The 7,635-nt window shown below is 41.6% G+C and overlaps 1 long non-coding RNA gene across 1 annotated transcript in view; it reads left to right on the plus strand.

Annotated features, from left to right (window-relative positions):
• The window catches only part of LOC141577227 (uncharacterized), an 86,610-nt gene extending 83,829 nt beyond the window's left edge, over nt 1-2,781 (plus strand). Inside the window, exon 11 of the long non-coding RNA XR_012506089.1 lies at nt 852-2,781. This is a non-coding gene — a long non-coding RNA (uncharacterized LOC141577227). The remainder of the gene's footprint in view (nt 1-851) is intronic.
• Nucleotides 2,782-7,635: the final 4,854 nt, after the last annotated feature.

The following is a 7,635-nucleotide window of genomic DNA, read 5'->3' on the forward strand; positions in this document are numbered from 1 at the left end:
CCCTTGCACAGCCTGTGCACAGGTGATAAGCCAGATGTGCCGAGCAGTCCTACCGGACAGGGAAGTGCGTTGGAAATGAGTTTGGGTATTTGGTTTCATTACATATGTTCCTGAGGGCCTTGGCCTGGCACTTCAAATGGGACCACTCCCTGTCCCACAGACTCATGCTCTGGGCCCGTGCAGACCTAACGTGGCCTCAGCCTGGGCTCAGGGCCCGTGGTGATGAGGAGCATTTTAGTCCAGGGTCTGCCGGAGGCTCTGACACTTCTGGGCCATGGGAATTTGTCCAGGATGATAATAAATCCTCCCCGAGATTCAGATTTCCTTGCCTGTGAGCCGGGGTAGTAATAGTTTCTGAAATGATTGTAATGATTCAGTAACGGTCACAGCGTGTGCTGGCAGGTAGCTGGTGTTTAAGGAGCAGAAGTCGCAGTCACTCTGTCAGCCTCTCACTGTGTGCTATGTGCTATGAGAGGTTGTGTGTTTGGTGAAAGTCCCGCCCAAACCCTAGGGTGTAGATGAACTTTTGTTCCTTTACTTTCCCGTCCTTTTCCTATTTCCCTTCTCTGTGTCCCATGTTTAGGTAGCAGATTCCTCTGTTTCAGGGAATACGGACCTTTCTAGTAAAAGGAGAGGCGGAACGCGGAAAGGTGGGGCCCAGAGTGGGTCTGGAGCATCTGCACAGCGCTGCTTCCCTGCATTTCTGCATCCGGTCCCATCAGTGCATGAAGTCAGCCTTCCTCTTCCTTCCTGTATCGTTGGGTCTCTGTTTTAAGGGAAAATTTTTTACGGGTATTTTTTCCATTACATGTTTCGTTCAAATGCTTGTTGCTTTTCTCCCTGTGCTTCAGCATTCCTAGGAGAGAATTCAGCAGTGCAGCATCCTCTCCGAGGTCTATGAGTTGATCGGCTTCCACCGCAAGTCCTCCTTCTTCAAGAGGGTGGCCCCCGTGCAGCGCGTGGCCCCCGGCATTACGGAGCCTGGCGGGAAGGCCTGCTACCGACTCCTTCTGCAGACGCTTCCTGGCTACAGTCTGTCGCTGGATCTGCAGGACTTCAGCAAAGGTGTTCGAACTAAAACATTGCTTCAGTCCCATTAACCATGCCTGGTTTGGGCCCTGCTGTCCTGTCTCATCAGGGTGAATTCTGATTCGTTTAGAATAGGGCTCAGCAGACTTTTTCTGTCAAGGGCTTGGGAGTAAGTATTTCAGTGTCTGCAAACCTCCTGATCTCTGGTGCAGCTGCTCAGCTCTGCTGTTCAGACGCCAGATCATCCGGATATTCCACACACCCACAGAGCTTTATTAACAGCTGTGTCTGGGGCTGGATTCAGTGTATGAACTGCAGTTTGTCCCCACAGCCTCTTCATTATTGACGCCTGCAACAGAGCATGCATTTGCGACACTGGGTGAACCTGCACTGACACGTCATCATCACCCAGAGCCCAGACTTGACACTAGGATTTACACTTGGTGGTGTGCACTCTGTGGGTTTGGACAGATGTGCAATGACATGTATCCACCGTCACAGCATCATACAGAGTAGTCTGTCTTAGTGACCTTAAAATGGTCCGTGCTGCACCTCATTCATTGCTCCTTCCCCTCTAGCCTCTGACAGCCACTGATCTTTTAGTCTCTGTGGTTTTCCCTTTCCCAGAACACCATACAGTTGGAATCAGACAGTTGCGGAACCTTGCCAGATTGGCTTCTTTCACTTAGTAATATGCATTTAAGGTTCCTCCATGTCTTTCCATGCCTTGATAACTCATTTCATTTTAGCACCAAATAATAGTCCATTTTCTGGCTGGACCACAGTTAATCCATTCACCTAATGAAGAACAGCTTAGTTGCTTCTGAGTTCTGGTGATTATGAATAAAGCTGCTATTAACACCTGTATGCAGTTTTGTGTGTGGACATAAGTTTCCATTTCGTCGAGTAAACACCAAGGAGCACAGTTGCCGGATCATGTGTTAGGAGTACATTTAGTTTTGTAAAAAATTGCCAGACCGTCTTCCAAAGTATCTGGGCCATTTTACATTCCCACCAGCAATGCATGAGAATTCCTGATGCTCCAAATCCTCACCAGCATTCGGTGCTGTCAGCGTTCTGCGTTTTGGCAGTTCTGACAGGTGTGCAGTGGTACCTCGCTGTTTCAGTCTGCATCCCCTTGATGATAGATGCTGGGGAGCACCTTTCCATAGATTTCTTTGGCATCTAGATTTTTTCTTTGATGAGGTCTGTGTCAGGCATTTTGCTCATTTTTTAATCAGGTTGTTCATCCTTCTTGTTGAGTTTAAAGAGATTTTGGTATATTCTGGATATCAGCCCCTTATCAATGTGTCCCTGCCCTTCACCTGCAGCACCGGAGTTGTCCTTTGGGTCTCAGTGGAGTGTCAGCTCTTCAAAGAGGTTCCCTGTCTTCCCTCTGCCTAAATACTGTCCTTGTATTTTTCACTTTCATTGACTCATTTTGTTCTTTTTATATAGCATTTCCCATAATTTGTAAGTATATTAAAAAAAAAAAGGGCAATGATTGAACACCACCTCCTCCACCAGGCTGTCTGCCCTGTGAGAGCAGAGGCCCTGTCCCCACTCACCATTTCCCATGACAGCACATGGCACATGTCCATGTAAAAGTGTGTAACGTGGGGCCAAACCTGATGAGCAGCTATGATGACATGTGTTGGCTACCATTTATTGAGTAGACTTTGTTTCTGATGTAAATTATTAAATCACATGAATGAAACTTGTTTGTTTTGAAAAATAAAACAACAAAGCACACCTCCATTTGATTGGTACTTTCTACTTAGCCTTCTGACACAGGAGGGGATGTTCACAATCATTTTCTGGAGGAGGTTGGGGAGGTAAAGTAAGAGAGTGAGATCAAATAAAGTAAAAATGATAACTATCAGTTGGCTTTATTTTCACTAAGACATAAAAGTTACTTTAAACCCAATCTCAGCTGTTGTTCTGTTGTTTTAAACATTTCTCATAGAATTAAATGGAAGCCCACTAAACCCTGAAAGGGAAATTGTGTGCTCAGGTCCTGAAAAGTGTTTATGTCTATTTCTTGAAATGCACATTTTCCCTGCTGGTTACAGAAATTCGAGGCGGGAACACAGCCGTGCGCTGCGTGTCTGCCGGCTTCACGGGCTGCTCACTGTCATTTTCATTTTCTTGTGTTGCAGTTTATGAAGGTTTTCCATGAGGTATATTGCTCAGCCTTTTCCTGAATGAAGGATTGAATTTTCCACAGGAAATCTTATGAAAGAGAGTGACAAGGCACATGGGTTTCCCAAAAAGGAATACTTGATGTAATAAACTCTCACTATGGTGAACTTTTTTAATACAAGCCAGTTGAAAATTTTATCACTTGGTCATAGGCCACAAATCTGTCTTAAGAATAAAAAGATTCAAATTTTATAGAAGAAGCAGTTTGAATCAAGTAGAAATTATGATTTGTACACTAGTTGGTGTTAGAAATTATACTCAGTCTTATCATAATTGCCTGTGGTAGGAACTGGATTATTATTTATTTATTAAAAAAAATCCACTAGGTGCTATTTGCCCCATTCTTGATGCAGCAGTGCTGAGGTTAGTTAAGTTGGGCCATTTAGGATTGTTAGCTAGGTTTTCCGGACATTGATTTCAGCCTCTTTATATTTTTTACAATCTCTTCTTTTGTATCGGCCTTTGGTCTTTTGACAACGTGGAAATACTGCACGGATCTGCCTTTCCCTTTTTTCCTGTCTTTGTGGGAAAAGATTTCTGAAAGACAAACTACTAGGATATTAAGGATTTTGTGTGGGGTAAGTTTGTTCAGTTCTAAGGATTTCAATTAATACGTATTAATACTTGCTATTCAGCTAATGACAGTAAAATTATAAACTAACTTAAGTATACATGAGTAAGTATAGTACAATAAGCCAATCACCCAGATTAAGGAATTCACAAACTTTTCCATATTTCCTTTATTCAGACCTTTGTTCTTTTATTTGTCCTTTGTTGAAGTATTTGACAGCAAATCCAAGAAGACATGTCATTTTACCCTATGTGCTCAAGTAGGCATGTCTGAAAAATGAGGGCCTTTTTTTGATCAGGTTTTTCCATTTGACCCATGTGCTCATTAAGTACCAGCTTTATCATGCATCTCACTAGGCATTAGGGATCCTTGGGGCAATGAGACAGTCCTGGCTCCCAAGGAAGTAAGGGCTGATGGAAGAAACCAACACAGGAGCTTGGGTGCCTCTTTAAGGTCCCTACTGGATGACACCAATTGGACAAATTTTGTGCACAATACAGTAGGATTCACAGAAGGGACTGGTCAGACTTGTAGGGCAGGCCGTGAGAGAGGCGGTCAGCAGGGCTACAAGAGGAGGACTCATTTGATCAGAATCTGAAATCCTTTCTGCCAACCTTTCTACCAAGCCCCCAAGGCCATCACAAACAACCCTGTGCTGTAACTGTTTTTGATTCCAGTTACCACATCTCCTTCAGGAAGGATTTTAAGGTGGAAAATATTTAAAATCCGTAATTGTTGCCAGAAGGGACATAGAACAAGGAACATGTAAACAACACAAATGTCCATCAGCACATGACTGGATAAAGACGAGGTGATACATATATACAATGGAATACTACTCAGCCATAAAAGATGCCATTTGCAGCAATATGGATGGACCTGAAGACTGTCATTCTAAGTGAAGTGGGGTGGAAAGAGAAAGAAAAATGCCATATGACTTCATTTATGGGGAATCTAAAATTAATAGCAATAATAATAAGACCACAAATGAACTAAATATTGTTTTGATTTTTTGAATATATGCAAGCACATCTGACTGTCCTTTGTGATTGGATTACCATATTCTGTTTATTCTTTTGTAGATGTCCTTATTCCTCTGGTAACTAATTTTAAAAATCTAAAGCTCTAATCTCTTCTTATGAAACAATAATTAGTACATATATGTAAACTAAAAACTGCAGTATGCTCTATACATGTATTTACATGCAATATGTGTATGTGAAGTTGAACTGTAAAAATTCTACCTGATAAAACTGAAAAAGGAAAAAAATAAAATTTTTTTTTAAAAAAACACCCCTCTTTAGATATTAAAACGTTCATTTCTGAGATTCTGTGAAAGACAGCATGGAAGTAGGTTTTTAAGATTTTCTCCTTGTTCCTCGGTGAGCAGCCTGGGCTGCACAGCTTGGCCGCCACAGGCACCCAGGACTTGCCGGCTTGCTCCTCACTTGTTGGGAGGAAGATTAGCTGCTTCAGGAATATTTATGCTCTTAGAAGTTGCTGAAAACCCCACAGAGCTTCTGTTTACATGGAGTGTATCTGTCAATATACCCCATTATAGAAATTAGAACAGAAAATTTAAACCCAAGAAATGACAAGCACACCCTGCCCCAGCACGTGTTCAAAGTAGTGCTGCCACGGTGGCGTGTGTTGGTTCTAGAAAAAATGCACCATACAGTCAAGAATGAGGGTGAATCCACAGATCTCATCTCAGCAATGCTATGAAGAGGTGGGACCCAAAGCCCGTAAAACAGTGCTGAAGTCCCCAGAAGTCCCAGAACACACAGAGCCATGGGACCAAGAATCCAGTGTCTCATGGATCATCAGCTGTGGAGACCGCGTCCTGGGTCAGGAGGAGCAGAATTAGGGATAGAAGGCACACAGTCCTATTGACAGCAAAGCTTTAAAGGTTTTGAATTGACTGAAAGTTTGGCAAAGATTTGCATTTAGACTACTACATTTCCTCTCCTGGAGACGTTAGAAGGAAAACACTGATTAATAGAGGATGATTGTAATGGATTAATTATGATACTGATGACATGGGCTGCGAATACTAACCCTGCACTCAGTGTAGACTAAGCCTTTTATGTACACAATTCATTAGTTCTCCACACCCCTGCAACGTGGCATTAAGCACTCATACAACCATGAAACCAGTGACTATAAAACAGTCACAAGCCTTCCTCTCCAGCGTGAGGTAGCAAAACCAGTAAGGGTTTTCAATGACAAATGCCAAAATCATATATTTTTGGGAAAGAAAGCAAATGAAACACTGAAGAACAATAAACCAAAAGAGCAGATGGAATGGAAAATTTTATTGAAGAAAGCAATGATTGATTCAATTAAAACAGCTAATGTCCCTGGTATAATTGAACCATCAATCCAAATTTTTGGAAAAGTGGGTTGTGAAATTACTGTCTCATTTAATATTGGAATTCCCATTTGGACCAATTTGATATGCACCACTGGTGTGAGGTTAGATATTTAGGTAAATAACAATATTCCTATTTTTTAAGTTAACAGGAAACATAACACAGGACTCCAGATTTAGGGAGAGAATGCAAAAAAATACTATCATACTCCATCCAGTAAGGACAAGTGTCCCTGCGTCACCAAAGCAATGAGAATTTGCAGAAAGAAAACACAGTTCCAATTGTGACAAATACGAGACCGTGAGCCATGAGTTACGAGAACAAGCAACTGTTTAAATGCCATGGGCAAATTTTTTTTATCATCTTGAAAACATCACTGATGTTCTAGGTAAGAAAAATAATTGTTTTACTAGCAAATCCAACTGACACGGGAGTTTTTCCAAGTGAGAAGGTGATTCCAAAAAGTGCAGGAAAATGAGTAAAGATGATCTGCGCAGTGACGGAGATGGTCTTAGACTAACCAGCACCACGATTCCCGGTTTTACACTTGCTCTCTTCTCATCACCTCTGACACAAGAACTCATCAAATGATTGTTTTTTCTTTAGGGAAAAAAAGAAAAATAAAATCTAAATACAAGATGTGGTATGTAAAGCAGTAATGAAGTTTTCTAACCTTATAATGCAGCCAGTGTAATGTAGCACTTATTCGGGCACTAGAATTTTTTAATTTATTTCTTTTATACCCTATTTCTATCCTAAAGGAGACACTTAAATTTTTCTACTTTATTCAATGTATCTTGTGAGGGTTGTGATATACACTGGTATGGCAGTTTTAAGAGATTCAAAATCGCCTCTTTGATTGTGGTCAGGAAAGACAAGGCTCCCTCACAGCTGCGACGGAGAAGGAATCCCCGGAGTCAGCCTCCGGGCAGCTTCCGAACCGCATTTGCTTTCACTTGGCACAGGACACCATCAGCAAGTGTAACTCTGACAAGGAGATTTCCCCAGGGACTTGGGAGGTGCTCTAACATTCTGAAGCCACTTGTTTCCCAGTTAGGTAAGGGTTGGAAAAATAGTTTATTAGAAGTGACTCCCTTTGTATGTGCCTTTTGTCCTGAGTGGTCACTAATTAGCATAGAATATAAAATACCCCATAATATAAGAATTTAGGCAAAACATCTTTCCATCTACCTGTCTATTTGTTTATCATATTTATAGTTACTTTACATTATTATGACGTTCACTTCTGGGCACCAGAAAAGAAAGGTTAAAAAATATTTATTGTCAATAGGGGGGACTGGGTCTAAGGGTTAAAAACCACTCCTGCTAACAATAAAAACCATATAATAATTTTAATCTCAGTTGCATCAGACCTTCCAGAATTACTCCTTCAATTTCACTGTTAAAACAGTAATGGAATCTCTGTTCTTCCAAGACTTGGGCCTGATCGCCACCCATCCA

The sequence above is a fragment of the Camelus bactrianus genome, chromosome 3 (genome assembly GCF_048773025.1).
Source record: "Camelus bactrianus isolate YW-2024 breed Bactrian camel chromosome 3, ASM4877302v1, whole genome shotgun sequence".
In the NCBI taxonomy this organism is placed as follows: Eukaryota; Metazoa; Chordata; class Mammalia; order Artiodactyla; family Camelidae; genus Camelus; species Camelus bactrianus.